The sequence below is a fragment of the Bos grunniens genome, chromosome 4 (assembly GCF_055505025.1).
Source record: "Bos grunniens cultivar Pamir isolate PY7600 chromosome 4, Bosgru_T2T1.0, whole genome shotgun sequence".
Taxonomy (NCBI): Eukaryota; Metazoa; Chordata; class Mammalia; order Artiodactyla; family Bovidae; genus Bos; species Bos grunniens.
In genome coordinates this window covers 99,576,694-99,600,100 of record NC_141168.1, presented here as the reverse complement: position 1 = coordinate 99,600,100, position 23,407 = coordinate 99,576,694, and the positions used below count along the sequence as shown (strand labels likewise).

At 40.5% G+C, this 23,407-nt stretch overlaps 1 long non-coding RNA gene across 4 annotated transcripts in view; it reads left to right on the top strand.

The window, feature by feature from the left end:
* Positions 1-23,407, top strand: part of LOC147374583 (uncharacterized) — a 36,341-nt gene that overhangs the window by 4,391 nt on the left and 8,543 nt on the right. Inside the window, exons 2-4 of one of the 4 annotated variants that reach the window (XR_015162926.1) lie at positions 1,898-1,993; positions 8,082-8,200; positions 9,078-9,562. This is a non-coding gene — a long non-coding RNA (uncharacterized LOC147374583). Of the gene's footprint in view, positions 1-1,897; positions 1,994-8,081; positions 8,201-9,077; positions 9,563-23,407 lie in introns of those variants that run through there. The other 3 variants (XR_015162925.1, XR_015162928.1, XR_015162927.1) reach the window with 3 other exon arrangements.

The following is a 23,407-nucleotide window of genomic DNA, read 5'->3' as shown; positions in this document are numbered from 1 at the left end:
AGAAGGAAATGGCAACCCACTCCAGTGTTCTTGCCTGGAGAATCCCAGGGACGGGGGAGCCTGGTGGGCTGCCATCTATGGCATCGCACAGAGTCGGACAAGACTGAAAGTGACTTAGCAGCAGCAGCAGAGCCTTATGCAAATCACATGCAGTTCTCTCCTGGCTTCGCTATCTGGGGAGACTTCTTAATGTTCATTCAGATGCAAGCAGCAGCAAAAACTGTAGCTGTTTAGCCTTCATGGTATCTGACAACCAGCAAAACATCTCTTTGACTTAAAAACTCTGTTTATGTTCTACTGTTGCCTCAAATCCAGTGTGAGGTGGTAAATAGCCATTGAGGAAAAATCTACACCCCAGCAGCATAAGATTTACTTTCTGTTTAGAAATACTGATAGCATCAAAGATGAAAATTATCTATTTGTAAACCTTTTCAAACAGTGTTCTGCCTGATTAAAGCAAAAATTAAGGAAAAAAGATACCTTCGGGACTTCCCTGGTGGTATAGCAGATAAAATGCCTGCCAGTGCAGGGGACAGGTTCAATCCCTGGTCCAGGAAGGTTCCACATGTCGTAGACCAACCGAGTCCATATACCACAACTACTGAAGCCTGTGTGCCTAGAGCCTGTCACGAGAAGCCCCTGGTAGCCACAACTGGAGAAACATGCACAGCAGTGAAGATGCAGCACAGCCAATAAGAAATAAATAATTTAAAAAAAAAAAAAAAAAAAACCCTTCAGAGATGCGTGCATCTGTGTAGCACAGTAGAGGGCACTCTTTGTTCATTTTAATAAAGATTTTGCTAGATCTTGAAAACACTAAAAAATACAGTCAAAACTTACTTTTATTTTAGATTGGAAATGAGTACTTCTAAGCAGATCAGACACAACTGAGTGATTTTCAAAGCAGGTCGGATGTGGCTGTGGAAGTATTTTATACTGTTTTCCAATTTTGAAGTTCAGTGGAGTGCAGTCATATATAGCTTTTATAATATATTTGCTACCTACTAGGCTCTCCTGGCATGTATATCCTGAGGCATGCCCTTTTCCAGGGGATCTTCCTGACCCAGGGATCGAACCTGGATCTCCTGCATTGCAGGTGGATTCTTGACCATCTGAGCTACCAGGGGAGCCTAACAGAGTGCAACTGTATATTGCTTTTAAAATATATTTGCTACTTGCTAGGCTATCCTGGCATGTATATCCTGATGTGTGTGTGTGTGTGTGTGTGTGAGTGTATGTATATATACACACACACCTGTGTGTGTGTGAATATATATATATATATATATATCTTTCTGTGATAGATACATATGAATATTTACCTATCTCACTCTCTGTATCCTGTTCTATAGCCTAGTGCTGGCAATACAGCAGAGGGTAGGTAGTTAAGGATACCTTCCCTCAGTGAAGCTACTATCTGGTGGGTGGAAACAGAAAGATGCAAATACTAAAATCCACATTCTGTCGATTAGTCGTCTTATGAAGGAAAACTAGGCCAGGGATTGTGAGGTGAGCAATTCTATTTTAGATCGAGTGAACAGGAAAGGTCTCTCCAGGGTAGTATTTGGACAGAGACCTAGAATAAGTGAGGAAATGAACTGCGAGGATTAATGGTATGTGTCATCTTGACTGGGCTATGGGATGCCCAGTTATGGGGTTAGATGTTATTTCTGGGTGCATCTGTGAAGGTGTTTCCTGGAGAGATTAGTATTAGAATTGGTGGACTGGGTAAAGCAGACAGCCTTCCCCAAGGTGGGCAGGCATCATCCCACTTACTGAGGGCCTGAATGGAGCACAAAGGTGGGGGAAGGTTGGATTGGCTCTCTCTGCCTGACTGCTTGAGGTGAGACGTCAGTCTTCTGCGCTTGGGCTGACTTATAAGAATTCCTGTTCTCAGGCCTTTGGACTCAGACTGGAAATTTATACCACCGGCTTTCCTGGGTCTCCAGCTTGCAGATGGCATATTGTGGAACTTCTCTGCCTTCCTAATCACGTGAGCCAATAACTTATAATAAATCTTATTTTGTATAGATAGATGTAAGTAGATACCGAGATCTGTATCTGTCTGTCTATTCTGTTGGTTTTGTTCCATGGAGAACCACGACTCGTGACTGACACAGAGCCTTGGGCACATCTCTGGTTGGGGCCTTTCTATGCAGAGGCATAAGAAGCTACTTGCTTTGCTCACAGAATTGTGAGGAAGTCAGTGGGACTAGAGTGATGGAGAGGTGGAGAAGCGTGGGAAGCGAAATCAGAAAGATTAGATCATATACAACTCGTGGCATTTTCATTTTCCCTCTGGATGGGATTTAGTGGAATGACGTGATTTGTCTGACATTTTCAGAGCATCACTCTGGCTGTTGAGTTGAGAAGAGACTGCAGGATGAGAAGACAGAAAAAGAGAGGCCAGTTAGGAGGCGCTGATTCTAATCCCAGACAGAGTTGATAGTGCTGGTGGCAAAGAAGGATTGGATTCCTATGTGTTCTGAATGTGGATCCAGTGAGAGGATGGTGGATTTGATAGAGGATGTGAGAAAATGAGAGAAATCGAGTATCAGAGGAGCTGTAACTTACTGAGCTGGGAAGGTGGAAGGAGAAGGTTTGAGTGGGGAAACAGGAGCTGAATGTGTTTATTTTTGAGATGCTTATCCTATTGGACAGTTAATTGAAGTTGTTGAGTAGCTGTTCTAGTTCAGTAGAGAATTGATGGCCGGGGATGTATATATGCTGTGAGTCAGTGTATAGATACATTTGGGGACTTAAGAGTGAATGTGATGACCTAGGGTATGTGTCAGTAAAGAAGAACTCTGAGTGGATAACTTGAGTCCTGGGATGTTCCAGCATGTAGAGGTGAGGCAGAGGCAGCAAAGAGGATGCAAAAATCCTGGTGAGGCAAGAAGAAAACCAGGAGAGTCCACAAGAGACTGCCTTGTTGAGGTTCTCCATCTCCTTTAGTTACAAACATGAATTTCAAAGAAACAGCAGCCATTGTCTTTCTGATCATTTCCTAATGTGTGCTGAGTCGCTTCAGTCGTGTCCAACTCTTAGTGGACACCAGTGTAGCCCACCAGTTTCCTCTGCCCATGGGACTTTCCAGGCAAGCATACTGCAGTGGGTTGCCATGCCCTCCTCCAGGGGATCTTCCTGACTCGGGGATCGAACCCGCCTCTCTTATATCTTCTGTATTGGCTAGTGGGTTCTTTACCACTAGCACCACCTGGGAAGCCCTGACCAGTTTCCTGATCAGGGAACTAAGATCCCACAAGCTGCACCAGCGCAGCCAAAATAAATAAATAAATAAATAAAATAGAATAATAGCATATTATTCTATGTCCTAATAGCATAGCCAAATATTCTTGTGAATGTTCCAGTGGATACTTACGGGGTATTTATCCCCAAGTAATGAGTTGCCTAAGCAGTGATTTTCAACCAGTGTCGATTGTGCCCCGCTGGGGACATTTGGCAATGTCTGATGGCATTTTGGTTGTCACCACTGGGGGACATCTAGCACTACTGGCACCTAGAGGGTAGAAGTCAGGGACGCACAGGAAGGTCTCTCCCAACAAAGGCCTGTCTAGTCTAAAATGTCAGTAGTGTCAAGACTGCGAATCCCTAACATCCCTAGTCATTACAGTGCAAAATGAAAATGCACTGTTACTTCAGAAAAATTTTAAGGAAATAAGCTAAATTGAGATACTACCATATGGTATGACAAGTGCCTCGTTTTTTGGGGTTTTTTTTTAACATGTTGTTTCACATGAAGGACTAAATGAGAGCTGTTAATTAATTAACTAAATTTGCTATACATTCTTGTCATCATGACACAGAAACCCTATACCCAAGATTTAATTATTTAACAGATGGATAGGGAATTCCCTGGCCGCCCAGTGGTTAGGACTCCATTCTTTCACTGCCAAGGGCGTAAATTCAATCCCTGGTCAGGGAACTAAAATCCCACAAGCTGCACCAGTACAGCCAAAATACATAAATAAAATAGAATAAAATAAGATATATGGATACAGGTAAAGAATCCACCTGCAATGCAGGAGACCTGGGTTCAATCCCTAGGTTGGGAAGATCCCCCGGAGAAAGGCATGGCGATTCACTCCACTGTTCTTTGATATTCTATATTTAAAATTGATATTATTGAATCATGGTATATTTATTTCCTATTGATGCTATGACAAATTATCCCAAATGTAGTGGCTTAAAGCAGCATAAATATATCATCTTCCAGTTCTGGAGCTGAGAATTCTAAATTGGGTCAAAGAGTTACATCCCTTCTGGAGGCTTTGGGGGAAAAATTCCTTTCCTTGCCTTTTCTGGGTTCTAGTGGCCTACCTCCGCATTCCTTGTCTTGTGATCACTTCTTCAGTCCTTAAAGCTAGCTGTGTAGCATCTTAAAAGATCTCTCTTTCCCTGTCTGCCCTCTGCCATGTGACCATCAGTCATTTCTCCTTTGCTGACTCTTTCTTGCCTCCTTCCTTCACTTATAAAGATCCTTATATTTTCTTGGGCCCTCTTGAACAATCTTAGATAATCTCCCCTTCTCAAGATCTTTCATTTAATCACATTTGTAATGTCCCTTTGCCTTGTAGGGTAATACATTCACAGGTTCAGGACAAGATGTGGTCATCTTTGGGGGTTGCTACTCCACCGCCCTACTGGGTAGAAAGATATACAGTGAAGCCAGGATTCTAGTTGGTTGGCATAGTGGATAAAAGCTGATAACCTGGGAAGCCAGTACATTTTCCTTCTGTCCTTCTGTCCTTCAGCTTAGACTCCAATTTCTAAAATAGAAAATAAATATAATTGTAGCTAGGGGGAAATCTAGTCAATATTTCATCTCTTTCCTAATCCTTGCAAGAGAGTATTCTGGTTTCAACCTGACCCTCTTACAAACAGATGCAGAAAGAAATTTCTCATACTAGGTTCGCCTAAGGCACTTGCTATCTTCACAATTAGAGTAACACTGCTAAATATCCTATCGTGAGACTCTTTGGAGACAAGGGAGTGGGTATGACAGTTTTTTAGGGTCTAACCAAAAATAAAATAGTTTGAACAATTAAATACCTAACTTAGTAAGATCATTTTTGAGCTTTGGAGTTTTTAAAAAATATTTGGCTGTACTGGGTCTTTGTTGCTGCGTGGGCTTTTTCTCTAGTTCCGATGGTGCGTGGTGGCTACTCTCTAGTTGCATAGCCTTCTCACTACAGTGGCGTCCCTTATTGCAGAGCACAGGTTCAAGGCACACAGGCTTCTTAGTTGCAGCTCTCGGGCTCTAGAGCACAGGATAAGTAGTTGTGGCACACGGGTTTAGTTGTTCCACCCCATCTGGGATCTTCACAGACCAGGGATTGAACATGTGTCTCCTGCATTGGCAGGCAGATATTTTACCACTAAGCCACCACAGGAACCCTGAGCTTTGGTTTTTGAGAGTAGTAAATTTTATGTATTTGAAGAGCCAGTAATAACATTTCTATAATGATAATATTCTCAGTGAGTCATCAGAGAGGTTAGCCAACAGGATTCTAACGGTATATAATATTCAACCCAGATTTGAATGAGAATAATTATTATTTGAGATCGTAACTTCTGAATATTAAAGTGTTTCAAAAAGATCATGTTTTTATAACGTCAAGTATTATTTTACATGGGGCTTCCCTGGTGGCTAGGTGGTAAAGAATCCACCTGCCAGTGCAGGAGACACAGATTGGATCCCTGGTCCGGGAAGATGCCCTCAGAAAGGAAATGGCAATCCACTCCAGTATTCTTGCCTGGGAAATCCCATAGACAGAGGAGCCTGGCTGGCTACAGTTCGTGGTGTTGTAAAGAATCGGACGTGACTTGACAACTTAATAACAATTATTTTACGTGAACTTTTATTTAAGGCACCAAAGATAACATTTTTTTTTAAGGCAATAGCTGAATAGACTGTAGTTTTGTTCTTTTCTTTGTAATGTTTTAGGCCCTGCAAGATCATCAGTTACTCAAAGCAGAAAATTTATATAATGGTGAACTACTCCTATAGAATCCACATAGTTCAGTTCAGTTCAGTTCAGTCGCTCAGTCGTGTCCGACCCTTTGCGACCCCATGAATCGCAGCACGCCAGGCCTCCCTGTCCTTCACAAACTCCCGGAATTCACTGAGACTCACATCCATCGAGTCAGTGATGCCATCCAGCCATCTCATCCTCTGTCGTCCCCTTCTCCTCCTGCCCCCAATCCGTCCCAGCATCAGAGTCTATTCCAATGAGTCAACTCTTTGCATGAGGTGGCCAAAGTGCTAGAGTTTCAGCTTCAGCATCATTCCTTCCAAAGAAATCCCAGGGCTGATCTCCTTCAGAATGGACTGGTTGGATCTCCTTGCACATAAGCCTCTTCTTTATGTTCCCATGATGATATTCCTTAAGAGAAGAGGTTTCTGCCAACCACAATATATTTCTCAGGGAATTTCGTAAATAATACATAGGAACAAATCATTCTATAGTCTAGCACTAAAATGAACACAAACGTAGAAGAATGTGTTGGGAAAAAAAGCAGTAGAATAATGATTCCCCAATTTTTAATGAAAAAATAGTTAACAAAAAGTATGGAAGTTTTTGTTCTATTTCCCAACAAGGATTATAAGTACCCTATAGTTTGTTAAAATATTCTATGATCCTAAAATTTCCAGTTTTATAGGTTTTTTAAAATGTATTTTGTACTTGTTAGCTTTTAACATAATTTTTAAGTGAGACCCAAAAGAAATGGGTGTAATTTCATTCAATTTTCTGGCCATGGTTTTTCTCCCAGAAGGTAAATTACTCAGCCTTGGCGGAAACAGATCCCTTTCTGAGCCTCCCGTGGATCACCCCTCACAGTCAAATGTAACTGACAGATCACTGAGGCTGTAGGACTTCCTTTGCTTTGTCTGAAAGCAGTGTGGTTGTTTACAATAGCAGTGCAATGCTAAAGAACACTGGATGATGTCCTGATACGTCTTTTAATTAATCCTCCAATTAAAAGGATGTCAGGATTCTTGGGAGGAATCCTAAGTCCACCACTGTTAGTTGAACTAAGTGTATTAGGGAAATCATTTGTGTTTTAACCTCAGTTTCGCTCAAGGTTAAGCGCGCATCTGCCTGCCTACACTTCTTACACTCCACATGCTCAGTGGCCTTCACTGGTCCGTGTGGGTGCTGGGGAAAAAAACAGCACGAGGTTGTCGAGCTGCTGCCCCTGGTTAAGCTAAATGAGGAGAGAAGGAGGAGAGGATGGCACAGGCTCAGGACATGCAAAATATGGTGAAGAAAGAAAGACTATCTGAACAAAACTAAAATGAACAGAGCATGCAAGAGTGCCGAGAAAGGGAAATATAAGCATAATTGTTCAACTGCTCATGGAAACCTTGTGAAAAGGAGGGAATATTGGGGAAAGCTCAAGGAGTGAGTAGAATAAATAAAACAACAAAAATGGTGACGGCGGGTCCGTAGGGAACAAAATTGAATGCCAGAAACCATTACTAGTTTGCAGTACTTTATTCTTGATGAGATGGGTTATACATGCAGAGGTGAGAAGTACAAATTAAGATGAACAATACCTGTTCAGAAGGTAGGGAGAATTCCTCCTTTGTTAACACCTCTCATATATCATCAGCTGTTTTATGTATTCACTCACCTTTTGCATTAGCATATATAGTCTCCTACCATCAAACACATTAGTAAGAAGTTTTGCTTTTATTGAACATTTCAGAAAATAGAGGGTAGAAGTTTAGAGAGCTTTGAAAAAAAACTATGTGTAACTTGAAGGAGAAAAAAAATAAAAGCAGAAAGTAACAGATAAAAAATAATTTTATTGATTAGTGACTTGGTGTTGATAAACAGCCTGAATATTCAAAAGATATGAAATGTAGATTGAAAATATGTAATTTTGTAACTTGGAAGCTAAAAACTGTTTGTAAATATGCATATTTACAAATATGCAATTGCCCCAAAATGATGTCAAAAAAACAAGCAATATGTTTGTTTGTGAAATATGTTAGTGTGTTATCTGTATCACTGATTGTTGTCTGTTATCCATTCTTCTGTTCTTCTTGTTAGTAACAGAAACCCCCCTGAGTGACTTAGCAGGTCACGTTCTCTGTGTCCCTAGTGTCAAGGTCATCTGAATAAATTCAGGCTAATGATGTGAGCAAAAGTTTTTCGAGTTATGAAGGCAGGTGAGTAGTCACTTCCTTGAAAAGAAAGCTCTTTGTCCTCCAGTTTTCTATTCTCTTTCCCACTGGCTGTGAAACAGCAAGAGCTCAAATAGCCACCTTGGGCTCAGAGATGGAAGCCACGTGTAGCTGCTGACAGAGCTTGCCTGTTACAATCTTGTTTAAGATGAATAGATAAAAAGAATGTTCTTCTCTTAGACCCATGGAAGTCTCTTTTTAAAGCAGTTCAGCTTCAACTCTAATTAATACAAAAATTGATACCATACGTGGAGTTTTACACTGTAAAACTATTCTAACATACATGGCCCTTCCTTGATGACAGACTTGCTGAGCATGAGTAAACAGATACTTCAGACTGAAGAGCCAGTAATCCTTTTTATGGTAAACATTACATAAAACTGTTACCCATGGTAACTAAGAAGGCAGATCATGTGCCTATCAATTCTGTATCTCCTGGAACAGGGATCAGAAAGTTGCAGAATATTAATGTGCCTTGGCTGTCCCTTGCAGCTTTTAGCAATGCACTAAGAGAGAGATGAGTCAGGCAAGAATTAATCAGTGTGACGCAGAGCTGAAAAGGGAGTATAACTTGGCTCTATTCTCAGCAAGTGGCCTTTAATCTAAATTGACTGAGGGATTAGTAACTTGGAAAAGACAACTGTTTCTGTAAACAAAATCACAGCAGATAAAACTTGTCACCCAGGACCTTGTTCTAGAGCCCTCTCTTAAGTATTCTTCATGAATGTGAGCCAGTCCAAAATCAGATTAAGGATGTGGTTTCCAAACCCAGGGTAACTGCTGTTAATTCAAGGGAGAGAATATAGCATCATCGGGGTTACATACAGATAAGGCCTTTGGCTGTGCTTTCTTTCACATACAGGTACCTGGAATGGACAAGAACTCAACTATTTTTTGAGCAAATTATACTACCAAGGAACTTGCAAGTCTAGTGTGTAAAAGTTTGATAAGAAACCATCTCCTGAGATTCTAACCCTGTATCTGCAGAGAACTGAGAAACTTGGGCTGCATTCAATTTCAACCCTGAAACTCCTTGTCTATCATTACATCTAAAGTGAAAAGAGAATATGCTTTCCAGTGTGCACTGTAGAAGTGTCCCAGGGATGATGGATAAAGAAGAATTTCCTAAAGGACAAAGCCAGTGGACCACAAGGACGGTGGATTGGGGGTTTCCAAGAGGGCAGAGCCAGGAATTCATCAAGGAGCTCACTCCAGTGCCAGCGAGGGGAGTCTGCAATTGCTGCCCAGCAAGATTTCCGCATTGCTAGAGACCAGCTTCTCTGTGTCATTTATATCCTTCTCTTTTCCAAGTAGGAATTTTATTACACTTGTCCTGGTTCTGTTGCACTACTGTATATTGTGTTTTCGTGGGAACGTGGGGGCTGTGGGAAGTGGCAGGGAAATTATCTATAGTTAGTCAATCATAGAACCAGATGACGCTTCCTCAGGACTCATGGAAAGAATTTCACATCACGTAGGAATTCTAGATTTTGAGCTGAACTGGGTTGGACTCTACATTGTTCACCTTTGGAAAAGAGGTGTGTCAACATGGGGTAAAAGAAGCAAAAAAAAAGTTGAGTTACACCCAAACGGGTTATGGCAAAAGCTGCCAAGTGTCCCTAGTATCACTACCTCTTAATTCCTTCTAATCCTAGAAGCCACCAGAATTTTAGCAAATATATACATGGTCCAAGTAGAAATGAAATTTCTAAAAAAAAAAAAAGAAAAGAAATTTCTCAGCCTCACTTGGAGTTGACTGTGGCCATGTGACTCAATGCTGACATTTACCTAATAAGACGTTTGCCTAAGAAGTCATCTTATGGGCTTCCCTTGTGGTGTAGTGGTTAAGAATCTGCCTGCCGATGCAGGGTCACAGTTTGGATCCCTGGTCTGGGAGGAGCCACATGCTACAGAGCAGCTAAACCCACGCATCACAACTACTGAGCCTGTGCTCTGGAGCCCAAGTGCCTAGAGCCTGTGCTCCACGACAAGAGAAGCCACCGCCTTTGCAACAAAGTGTAGCCCCCACTCACTGCAACTAGAGAAAACCTTCACAAAGCTACAAAGATCCAGTGTAGCCAAAGAGAAATTAAAAAAATTTTTTTTTCTTTTTAAATTAGTCTTGCTACAGCAGCTTAACCCAAACATTGGTAATGATAGCACTTCCCCTGCACTCAACAAGAATGCTATAGGAAGCCATCTAGCTACTTCTAGGAATAATAATGGAGTACAAAATAAAAACATACATATTTATAAGTATTAATATCTTATGTTGTTCAGTTGCTCAGTCGTGTCCTACTCTTCGTGACCCCATGGACTGTGGCACGCCAGGCTTCCCTGTCCTTCACCATCTCCCAGAGCTTGCTCAAACTCATGTCCATTGAGTCGGTGATGCCATCCAACCATCTCATCCTCTATTGCCCCCTTCTCCTCCTGCAAGCTTAATTGTATATTTCAAGGCTAGTGAGAAGAAAATGTCTTAAGAAAACTTCTTCATGAAATTAGTAAGGAACAAGTTTACTGGTTCAATGTAAGTTGTATTTAAGTTTCTGTAGTTTAGCAAATGGCTTTTCTCATCCCAAATTTCAGCATAGGCCTAGGCAAATAGCTGGGTCTCAGTTAATATTCATTGAATGGAAATCTCAAAAATGGGATTTGGGCAAGATGATATAGTAGAATGATTTTAGAGCCTAAAATGATTACTTAATCCTGTTGCAAAAGTTTAAACCTGCCTGAAGGAGAGAGAAAAAACCACAGCTGTACAAACAATTTCTGTATGCATCACAGCAAAAGCATATGCTCTCAGAAGGCATTAAAAGAAAAATACAGTATGCTTTATTACATGAAACTGTGACATACATAGTACCCCAAACTGAAAAACCTAGAAATTAATATGTAATACATACAGCTAACATTATTGCTACACAAGTACTAATTTCTTTCTTTCTTTTTTTTTTTTTTACTAATTTCTGTCATTGAAATGGCACTCTTAAAAATCAATAGTCAACAGTCAAAAGATAAAAAGAGATAGTCCACAGAAAAAAATGAAAATGACCAATAAATATGGAAAAGATGTTCTATGACACTCATAATTTAATGAATTCAAAATTAAACAGGAGAAACATATTTTTTGTCTATCTACCAAACTGGCAAATGTTAAAATATCAAAATGTTAGTGGTCAACAGCATATAGGGATACAGGTTCACAAATACACTCTTAATGGCTGTACAAATTGCTTAAAAATTTTTTAAAAAATACACCCAAAACATTTTATATTTATCAAACATATACACTGATCTAAAATCAAAGACATTTGACTGGATACCTATGGAAGACAGAGAAATGTATATTCTTGAGGAGGCTAGTATTTTGACATCCCCTGGAAGTGATATTTTGGCATATTTACCTAATATATAATCACATGCAAGGAAAGGAAGTTCCTTTTCCTGGATTCAGCAGGGATCCAGATCTATTATTAGCAGAAACCACTCCCATTTTGTCATTCTGATGCTCAAGGTACATACTCTATTCTGTCAGTGACTCATTGGAAGAGACCTTGATTCTGGGAAAGATTGAGGGCAGGAGAAGGGGGCAGCAAGGATGAGATGGTTGGAGAGCATCACTGACTCAAAGGACGTGAGTTTAAGTAATCTCTGGGAGCTAGCGAAGGACAGGGAAGCCTGGCATGCTATAGTTCATGGGGTTGCAAAGAGTCAGACATGACTTAGCAGCTGAACAACAACAACAACAACCACCCTTACCTTGAAGAGTCATTTATTGAGGTCATCAATATTTATACAAGCATAATTCTTGGTATTCTCATCTCCTATCTCATGTAGCTTATGAAATAGATTTTCACACCACATATTTCTAACATTCCTGATAAATAGAATTGCCTCCATGTTGTATTTTTCTAATATTTGGCCTCCAGTAATTGCACTCATCTCACACGCTAGTGAAGTAATGCTCAAAATTCTCCAAGCCAGGGTTCAGCAATACATGAACTGTGAACTTCCAGATGTTCAAGCTGGTTTTAGAAAAGGCAGAGGAACCAGAGATCAAATTGCCAACATCCGCTGGATCATGGAAAAAGCAAGAGAGTTCCAGAAAAACATCTATTTCTGCTTTATTGACTATGCCAAAGCCTTTGACTGTGTGGATCACAATAAACTATGGAAAATTCTGAAAGAGATGGGAATACCAGACCACCTGACCTGCCTCTTGAGAAACCTATATACAGGACAGGAAGCAACAGTTAGAACTGGACATGGAACAACAGACTGGTTCCAAATAGGAAAAGGAGTACCTCAAGGCTGTATATTGTCACCCTGCTTATTTAACTTATATGCAGAGTACATCATGAGAAACACTGAGCTGGAAGAAGCACAAGCTGGAATCAAGATTGCCGGGAGAAATATCAATAAGCTCAGATATGCAGATGACACCACCCTTATGGCAGAAAGTGAAGAGGAACTAAAAAGCTTTTTGATGAAAGTGAAAGAGGAGAGTGAAAAAGTTGGCTTAAAGCTCAACATTCAGAAAATGAAGATCATGGCATTTGGTCCCATCACTTCATGGGAAATAGATGGGCAAACAGTGGAAACCGTGTCAGACTTTATTTTTGGGGGCTCCAAAGTCACTGCAGATAGTGACTGCAGCCATGAAATTAAAAGACGCTTACTCCTTGGAAGAAAAGTTATGACCAACCTAGATAGCATATTGAAAAGCAGAGACATTACTTTGCCAACAAAGGTCTGTTTGGTCAAGGCTATGGTTTTTCCAGTGGTCATGTATGGATGTGAGAGTTGTACTGTGAAGAAAGCTGAGCACCGGAGAATTGATGCTTTGGAACTGTGGTATTGGAGAAGACTCTTGAAAGTCCCTTGGACTGCAAGGAGATCCAACCAGTCCATTCTGAAGGAGATCATCCCTGGGATTTCTTTGGAAGGAATGATGCTAAAGCTGAAACTCCAGTACTTTGGCCACCTCATGTGAAGAGTTGACTCATTGGAAAAGACTCTAATGCTGAGAGGGATTGAGGGCAGGAGGAGAAGGGGACGACAGAGGATGAGATGGCTGGATGGCATCACTGACTCGATGGACGTGAGTCTGAGTGAACTCCGGGAGTTTGTGAAGGACAGGGAGGCCTGGCGTGCTGTGATTCATGGGGTCGCAAAGAGTCGGACACGACTGAGCAACTGAACTGAACTGAACGGTTAGGAACACACGATAACTTTAAACATTAAGCATCTGTTAATGGGCTCATCACTCAGTCATACAGCAGTTTTCATATTAGTCATTTTCCAAAGCTATACGCTGGGAACATATATCACTGTGTAAAGAAACCAGCTTTTCTACTAAAATAGTAAGTTGAGATGTACTGAACTAAGAGGAAGAAAACGATAAGTATTTATTATGTTTTTGAACTGGGTTTGAATTTTAAAGCTGCATTGATCAAAAACATGTAGAATGACCATTCATTCCAGCTTGCTGTTGTCCCTGGGAAGACAAATAACTTGAGGCTTATACATGCACTTTGCAAAGAATGATATACAAAGGCCATTAGACTTATAGAAAGTAGTTCAAACAAAGCATTGATTAGGGAATGGCTAAAATCAAACACTGTCAGTACAAAGTGAAAATACTAAAGAGGACGTGGTGCTACTGCAGCTCTCATCCATGGCTGGTCAAAGTATGAACGGATACGTTGGTTTTGAAGAGCTTTCACTTTCTATTAAAATGAACATATACATATCCTTGGAGAAAGAAATGACAACTGTCTCCAGTAGTCTTACTGAATAATTCCATGGAAAGAGGAGCCCAGCAGACTACAGTCCACGGGGTCACAAAAGAGTTGCACAAGACTGAGTGACCGAACACACACACACACACACACACACACACACCCTATTACCTAGAAATTCTACTCCATGGAATAAACCCAACAGAAATGCATATAAAAGTGCACCAAGGGATGTAACTGAACGTTTAAGTGATAAGTTTCTCTTTTGCACTGGCAAAGAATTGAAGATACTGATTAGTAATTTCCTTGTATAATACAGTCACTGGAAGACAAATCAGAAATATTGCTTCCCCTGTGCTTTGCAACTTGTGTTTCTTTCATACTGATATGAAAAGCAACTGACTATTATCTGACAACATAAGTCTCCTATTAAGATATCATTTTCAATATATAATTGGCTGTGATATTTGCATATATTTTATCTGGTCTCTAGTTGTTTACAATGATGATTTCTAACATATTTTTCTCCTAGTGCAAGAATAAGAATTCAGGAGTCATAATATTTTCTGTTACTGGTGAAAAATGGGTCTTTTAATTTAGTTAACCTGACAAAGTTCATCTTATTTAGAGGGATTATTTTTAATGTTATTATAATGAAAATGATACCTTTATTACCAATACTTAATCATAAGATGCTTTTCCATCATTTCAGCACTGATTGCAAACAGAACCAAATTAAAATATTATTCCTGCATATTTACTGTGACTCAGTCTAAGGTTTTAATAATTCATGAATTAAGATTAATGTTGATGTTACCCTAATCATTCTGGCTAATGCCAACTCCTTGGTAAACAAGTAAACAAGAATGAACTAATTTCAGTTTTACTAATTAACTGGCACTGGCATTAGCTTGTGCTAGATCTATAACTGGAATGTATTTGTTAGATCTTTCTTCCCCTTGAGACTGATGAGCCCTGGGTGGGGTGAAGTGAGAACAACCAAGAATAGTTCTTAACTCCTTAGAAAGGTCAGAGGATTAAATGAATGTGGGTAGGTTTTTGCTCGACTTTTGACCCATCATAGATGCTATGGAGACAAAAATTTCTCCTGATACCTTCCCTTTCCAATGAACTGGAAATAGCAGTTGAGTTAGGAGCTCTCAGTAATGCAGTACCTTCTGGAAAGTCTTGCTTTGCATGGTTAAGCTTTATGGAGCTCATAGTGGATAGAGTTTTGGGGTTAAGATAAGCAAGGAAGGAAGGCAACTGAAGTAAGGTTCATTGTCTCCATCATTTTAGAGGAGACATGTGATTGTAAAGAGTGGTTGTGATGAGAGGTGAAGCTAAGACTCCTTGTGTGATCTTTCTATAGCTTGGTGCTGTGTCCTGCCTTTTGCCTATGGAGGTATTTTTAACCATCCTATCTTTCCTTTTCAGGCTACCCAGTGGCTCAGTGGTAAAAGAATCTGCCTGCCAATACAGGAGATTCAGGAAATGTGTCTTTGATCCCTGGGTCAGGAAGATTCCCTGGAGTAGGAAATGGCAACCCACTCCAGTTTTCTTGCTTAGAGAATTCCAGGAACAGAGGAGCCTGGTGGGCTTCAGTCCATGGGATCCCAAAGAGTCATGTGACATGACTGAGCACACAGCACACATCTTTTCTTTTAGATATAGATTGCCTCAAGTGTATCAATGAAGTTGGGGAACTCATGGAATATGAGAAATTGTAATTGCTGTAGCGTATGAAGTGTTCTGGACAGGGCTGTTGTAGTTTTTAATTTTTTTTTAAGAGTTTTGAATCTCTGATTTATTACCATGGCAATAACAGGTTTAGGTTATTTTATAGAAAGAGCTCAAGCTGCTCATACACAGCAACTGGGCTTGCTGAGGGAAAAACATTTCTTCAGACTACTGCACAAGGACACAAAGACTCCTCATCCTACAGTCAGGAGGAAACACCAACAAGAGAACAGAGAAATTCACATACTAAATAACGTGTCCTCAATAACTAAAATGCATCCCTTAAGGGACTGAACTGAACTGAACTGAAGGGACGATCGTGTATCGGTAGGAAGCAAAACAAAGCTTTCCATAGAGAAACCACTTTCATGAGATGGTTAGGTGGACTTGGGTTTTGTTTCTGCATCTGGGTTTTACTGCTCCAAAGGGTTTTACAATATTGCTGCTGCTGTTGTTTTGGGAGGTGCCCTGGGTATGAACTCTGTCTGACAGAGTTTGCAGTGCTAACATATGCAGGCTCTGGGGCCAGAAAAGGCGGGTCCCAGGCTTACCTGCAGTCACTCCCAGGCTGCAGTGCATTATAACTGGATTAGTGCAGAACAGTCCAGAAGGCAATATGATAGCAATTTTCACTCTCAGATGAGAAGGTAATATTTTGGGAATCAGTTTCCCAGGCACATCATGCAGGGAACGAAGTTCTGAAGAGGAGGAAAGGACATCTGTTGTCCAGCTAGAATTAAAAGTCCTGACAGCATCAGTCTGGAGGGATCCAGTGACTCTGGTCAGGTCAGAAGAAATCTTTTCTTTTCCTGAACATCTATAATCATCTCTGAATATGAGCTATCATGAGTAGCCTGGTGTACATATACACACCCATACACACATCCTGTCTTGTCAGAGAAATTGCCTTTATTTTCTGATCATAAAAATCTCACGTAAATGTTCCTTACCAGCTGTCTGTGATCTCAGTGTCATAATACATCCTTTAAAAAAAACAAATACTATCTTTTAGAGAGCCAATTAAAAAATAAATTAATTAAAAAAAAAAAAAATTCATGGGGCACAGGTTAAATCCCTTTTCAGGGAACTAAGATCCCACATGCCTTTCAGTGTGGAAAAAAAAAAAAGAAAAACCAAACGTGGGGCAAGATTCTGCTCCCTTTCATAGAAGCAGCATGGTGGTGTGAGGATGGGGAAACAAACAAAGAAGCTCTTCATCCCCTGGTGAAAAATTGGTCGCAGTTGGAAGCACGTTCTGGCATGAGAGTTGAGTTGGAAGTATCATCTTATGAGGCCAGAGTTAGAGGGGGTGAGGGGACGGCTTTAACATTCAATTTATGGGAAACAGACAAAGAGAAAGAACAGAATCCAAAGCAAAGAGTTGATTAAAGAGCAAGAAAGACACAACAAAATGCATTCAGCTAGTAGGGTCTAGAGTCTAGTTCTGTAGGAAAGCAATGATATGCCTGGACTGTCCGCAGCCAGTGGAGCTGGCAGTGACTCTGAGCTAGTGTGGAGAGAGCCCACTGAAATGACTCAAAAACAAAGAAAAGTCAAACACTATTAGAATGGATAGATTTTTATGAGGAAATAAACAGGAATCAATCTATGTAGCTACTATTAATGCTTGTGGATTTTCTCAGTAATTTCCTGCAGCTGTTTAGAACCTGTTCTCCCTTGAACTCCTCCTACCATCTTTCCAAACACAGGCTCAGACTCAGCTAATCTATAAATTCTAGAGATGGATTGAATGGTAAGGTCTTCAGAGATAGATGAAAGCCCAAGGTAAAAGAAAAACATCTTTGGGGAAAGCACTGGAAACAGAGAGCCCTCCCTACTTCCTTCCTTCCTCTCTTCCTTTCCTTCCTTCCTTCTTCTTTTTCTTTTTTAATTATGTAACCTTCTGTTTCAGATCAGATCAGATCAGTCGCTCAGTCGTGTCTGACTCTTTGCGACCCCATGAATCACAGCACGCCAGGCCTCCCTGTCCTTCACAAACTCCCGGAGTTCACTCAGACTCATGTCCATCGAGTCAGTGATGCCATCCAGCCATCTCATCCTCTGTCGTCCCCTTCTCCTCCTGCCCCCAATCCCTCTCAGCATCAGAGTCTTTTCCAATGAGTAAACTCTTTGCATGAGGTGGCCAAAGTACTGGCGTTTCAGCTTTAGCATCATTCCTTCCAAAGAAATCCCAGGGCTGATCTCCTTCAGAATGGACTGGTTGGATCTCCTTGCAGTCCAAGGGACTCTCAAGAGTCTTGTCCAACACCACAGTTCAAAAGCGTCAATTCTTCAGCGCTCAGCCTTCTTCACAGTCCAACTCTCTATTATGTAGGAGTTTACTTTCCCCCAATTTTTTTGGACAGTCATTCAGTTTCTGATGAATCAAAAAGAAATGTGAAACAGGAGGTATTAGCCTTGTATGAATCAGAAAAGCTGCTTCCCTCATCATCCTTTGGGGGAAATCCACCAAAGTTATGAAGTGAAGGTTATTATTCCCTAGATAGTGCACAAAATGATTAATTAAGAAATGTTGGTTCTATCTTGAAAACTTAATGTTAAGTAAAATAAGTTAGACAAAGAAAGAACTGCATGGTTGCTCTTAAATATAGAATCTAAAAACACAGTAGAGGAACAGAGAGTAGAGTGGTGGTTACCAGGGTCTGGGTGGAGGAAATAGGGAGAAAACAGTTAAAGGGTACAAACTTCTGGTCATAAGATCAACAAGTTCTGGGGGTCTAACATAGAGCATGGTGATTATGGTCATGATACTACATTATACACTGAGAGTTGGTAAGAGAATAGCAGCTTAAATGTTCTAACTACAGGGAGAAGGCAATGTCACCCCACTCCAGTACTTTTGCCTGGGAAATCCCATGGACGGATGAGCCTGATAGGCTGCAGTCCATGTGGTCGCTAGAGTCGGACACGACTGAGCGACTTCACTTTGATTTTTCACTTTCATGCATTGGAGAAGGAAATGGCAACCCACTCCAGTGTTCTTGCCTGGAGAATCCCAGGGACGGGAAGCCTGGTGGGCTGCCGTCTATGGGGTCGCACAGAGTCGGACACGACTGAAGCGACTTAGCAGCAGTACAGAAAAGAAATGGTAATTATGTGATGGCATGGAAGTGTTAGCTAAGGCTATAAGGGGTATCGTTTGCAATATTTAAGTGTATCAAATCAACAGGCTATGTATCTTTAACTTTTACAATGTTATATGTCAATTATATCTCAGTAAATCTGAGAAGAAGTAACAGAGGGAGAAAATAAGAAAAATATTGCTTCTAGGTTTGAAAGCAAACATTTACCCAGTTGAGACCTTCCTTGTATCATAGCAGGTGATTAATTTGGATGAAGATAGAAAGAATGAATAAGTAATGGTTTATTTACAAGAAGACTTTTAACTTCACTTCTGTCATGAAGTTCTTTAATTTTTAATAATGTTTTTATAACTATGTCAGTTTTACATTAGTCATGTTAGTGAAATATGGAAGTTAGAGTATTTATTTCATTCAGAGATAGGGCTTGTTTTCCCAAAGCATGTTCTCTGATGACTGTCCCACTTAGAATGAGGTTCAGTTACGTTCAGTCGCTCAGTTGTGTCCGGCTCTTTGCGACCCCATGGACTGCAGCATGCCAGGCCTCCCTGGCCATCACCACCTCCTGGAGTTCACTCAGACTCATGTCCATTGTGTCAGTGATGCCATCCAACCATCTCATCCTCTGTCGTCCCCTTCTCCTGCCTTCAATCTTTCCCAGAATCAGAATGAGGTTAGCAAACATTAACTCTTCTTCAATCTTAATTTTTTGTTTACACTTCAATTTTTCTTCAATTTTCAGAAAGCATTAATTCATAAATAATTCATATAGATTTTGGAGTCCAGGTTTACCTAAGAGGGAAGATGGATGTGGTAAATTATCAATACATGTCATAAGGATTAATAAAAAGACACAGAATTCTACACAGAAGAAAAATTAGGCCCGAGAAACCTGCATGGAGTCTTATTCTTCTGTGAAATACAGTCTGGAAATCCTTAGACAACAATTTCTAAGCTAAGTTTTGCCATTTTTCTCTTATATGAAGAATAATGACATTTTGTTGTCATTGTTGTTCAGTTGCTAAGTCATGTGCAACTCTTTGTGACCCCATTAACTACAGGATACCAGGCTTCTCTGTGCTCCATTATCTCCCCAAATTTGCTCAAGTTTATATCAGTTGAGTCAGTGATGCTTTCCAACCATCTCATCCTCTGCCAGCCCCTTCCTCTTTTGCCTTCAGTCTTTGCCAGCATCAGGTTTTTATCCAATGAGTCAGCTCTTCATATTGGGTGGCCAAAGTATTGGAGCTTCAGCATCGGTCCTTCCAATGAATATTCAGGGTTGATTCCCTTTAGGGTTGACTTGGTTTGATCTCTTTGCAGTCCAAGGGACTCTCAAGAGTTTTCTCCAGCATCAGTTCTTCAGTGCTTAGCCCTCGTTATGGTCCAACTCTTACCTCCATATATGACTACTGGAAAAACCATAGCTTTGACTATATGGTCAGCAAAGTGATGTCTTCTCTTTTTAATATGTTGTCATTTAATAGCTTTCCTTCCAAGGAGCAACTATCTTTTAATTGCGTGTTTTCAGTCACCAACCACAGTGATTTTGGAGCCCAAGAAAATAAAGTCTTTCACTGCTTCTGCTTTTTCCCCTTCTATTTGTCATGAAGTGAAGGGACCAGATCTTATTTTTTTGACTGTGGAGTTTTAAACCTGCTTTTTCACTGTCCTCTTTAACCCTCATCAAGAGACTTTTTAGTTCTTGTTCACTTTCTGCCATTAGAGTGGTATCATCTGCATATCTGAAGTTGTTGATATTTCTCCTGGCAATCTTAATTCTAGCTTATGATTCATCCAGCCCAACATTTGCATGATGTACTCTGCATATAAGTTAAATAAGCAGGGTGACTACATATAGACTTGACATACTCCTTTCCCAATTTGGAACCAGTCTATTGTTATATGTCTGGTTCTAACTGTTTCTTCTTGACATATCCAGCCAGTGCCATAAAAATGGCACATTTTTATCCAACAGAATTTTGTTTACTGTCTGCTAAATGCTAAGGCATTGGGAAGTGGGAGAGGATGTGTAATAACATTTGAAATTTGATGATGATAGTTTAAAACATGAGTAAGTCTTCATAAAGTGATAATAAAACTATTATGTTCCAATTAGAAAGCTTTCATTGCCAAGATGAGAGAAAGAGAGAGAGAAATATTAGAATCTCTCCTTTGATTCATCATCTGGTATATTCTTTAATCCTGATCTTTATTCTAGTCATTCATTTCTTCAAAGTAGCTAGCTGTTTTGAATCTCATTGATCTGTCTTACATATACTAACATCTTAGAAATGACACATCCAAGCAAGTGGCCAGTAACATTATAGGGGTGGTGGCAGGGGATACAGAGCACATATTATTAATTTTGAGTAAAATTGATCCACCCCATGATTCAGCCCATATTTTTCTTCAAGTATGTTCTAATTCCTTGGATCTCTGTGTTGGGAGAGTGTGTAATTTCCTTGGTTCTGTCTTGACACAACAAAGATTTAAAATGGCGAACCAGTGTTATAGCTTGGTTACAGCTCAGAGTTTTATTTGTCAAACAAAGGATAGGAAACCCTGGAGGCGTGAGGGCAGGCTGGCCCCAAAAGAGAGGCCTCAATCCCTTTTAGCTTCCTTGTTTTATGTTTTATCTCCTCCTCCGCCCCCATCCTCACCCCCAACCAGGCTGCCCTATGCAAATTGGCCTAGCCAGGAAGCGGGTGTATTTGTTTCACCTGAGGTTCTCACTCCAGTCCCTGGAGTTTCTTTTGTTCCATTTTCGAGGGCTTTTCCCTTTCTTTGTCTTTTAACCACTGCCATTTTGGATTCCTTTTTCCTATTCTAACTACTAACATCTGTATACTGTGTTAAATAGATATATAATGTATATAAATAGTATATATATATTATATACATCCTTTTAATAATTAACATATTCATGTGTATTTCATATTCATTCAACAAGTTATACTGAGTGTATATATTTCATACTCTTAACATACAGTGGTGAGCAAAATAGATAGTCTTGTGGGAAAGTCTGGGGAGTAAAAAGAAAATTATGTCAGAGTTTAAAAATCCAACCATCATGAGAGTACACAGGAAGTGTTGGCTTGGAATCTGAGGGAAGGTGAGACAGGAGTGGTTCAAAGCAGACATTCTGAAAGAAGTGATATTTAGGGTAGATCTGAGGTATATGTAGAAGTTGGCCAGGGACATCAGAGTTACAAAAAATTGTTCCAGGTGAAAACAGCAGCAAGGGACAATGAAAAAAGGACCTGAGAGAGAATGTTTTAATATTTCAGGGATTCATAAAATTTCCTGTGGTAAATTCTGTTATTTAGTCAAAATGGCATTTTTAGTTCTTTCTTATTAAGAGAGCTCTCATTTTGTTCAAAGTAGCAAAACACCCAGGTTAAAAGGCATATAAAAACAGACAGAAAGCTACTTGTTCTTGTTTGACTTAGACTTAAGGGCCACATGACAGAGCTCTGCTGAAAACATAAGTAGATGCTGAGGAAATTTATGAGTAGGTTTTTTTGTAGCCACACGTTCTGGGAAACAAACTCACTCAGAAGGACAATGTAGATAGTGGAGTGCAGTTTATTACACCGGCGGGCCCAAGGCAGAGTCTCCTCTCAGCCAAGGACCCCGACCAGCATTTGTGAAAATCTTTTATACCCCATGTGTACGTGTCTGAACCCACCACTCCAAATTCCTTGAGACTTACATAAACCAAGGAAAATACAATCCCAATAACCCCATCATCCACGTGCTATGTGCTCATGTACTCAAACAGTCAAACAATTAGCCAATAATCAATAAACCCGAGGTTACACTCCAGTAGATACAGAAAAATTTATGGCCTGTCTGGAGGAAGGAATGACTAGTGTATGTTTTCTCTTAGGCGATGAGTAACTTAGATACGATCTTCGAGGTTCCCCTGTCTGGAGGGGGTCTTATCCTTCTGTGGTTGTTTTCATAGGCACTAAACACAGAGTTCAGAGTCCATTGGAAAGGTGGCTGAGCATGATCAGCATGAACAGGCCTAAGATGGAGTCCAGGCCCTATGAATTCCTTCTTCAGTTTAGCCTTCCTAATACAGGTGTTCTTGTTACCTAGTCCAAACTCACTCTGCTGGCTGCACGGTAGGCCAATAAATCCAAGAGAAAAGGGGTTAAGACAAGTAAGGGATATATTTAGGGAGCCGGCTGACCAAGAAGATGGCAGATTCAGTTCAGTTCAGTTCAGTCACTCAGTCGTGTCCAACTTTTTGCGACCCCATGGACTACAGCATGCCAGGCTTCCCTGTCCATCACCAACTCCCCGAGCTTATTCAAACTGATGTCTATCGAGTCAGTGATGCCATCCAACCGTGTCATCCTCTGTCATCTCCTTCTCCTCCCACCTTCAAGCTTTCCCAGCATCACGGTCTTTTCAAATGAGTCAGTTCTTCACATCAGATGGCCCAAATATTGGAGTTTCAGCTTCAGCATCTGTCCTTCCAATGAATATTCAAGACTGATTTCATTTAGAATGAACTGGTTGGATCCCCTTGCTATCCAAGGGACTCTCAAGAGTCTACTCCAAAACCACAGTTCAAAAGCATCAATTCTTCAGCA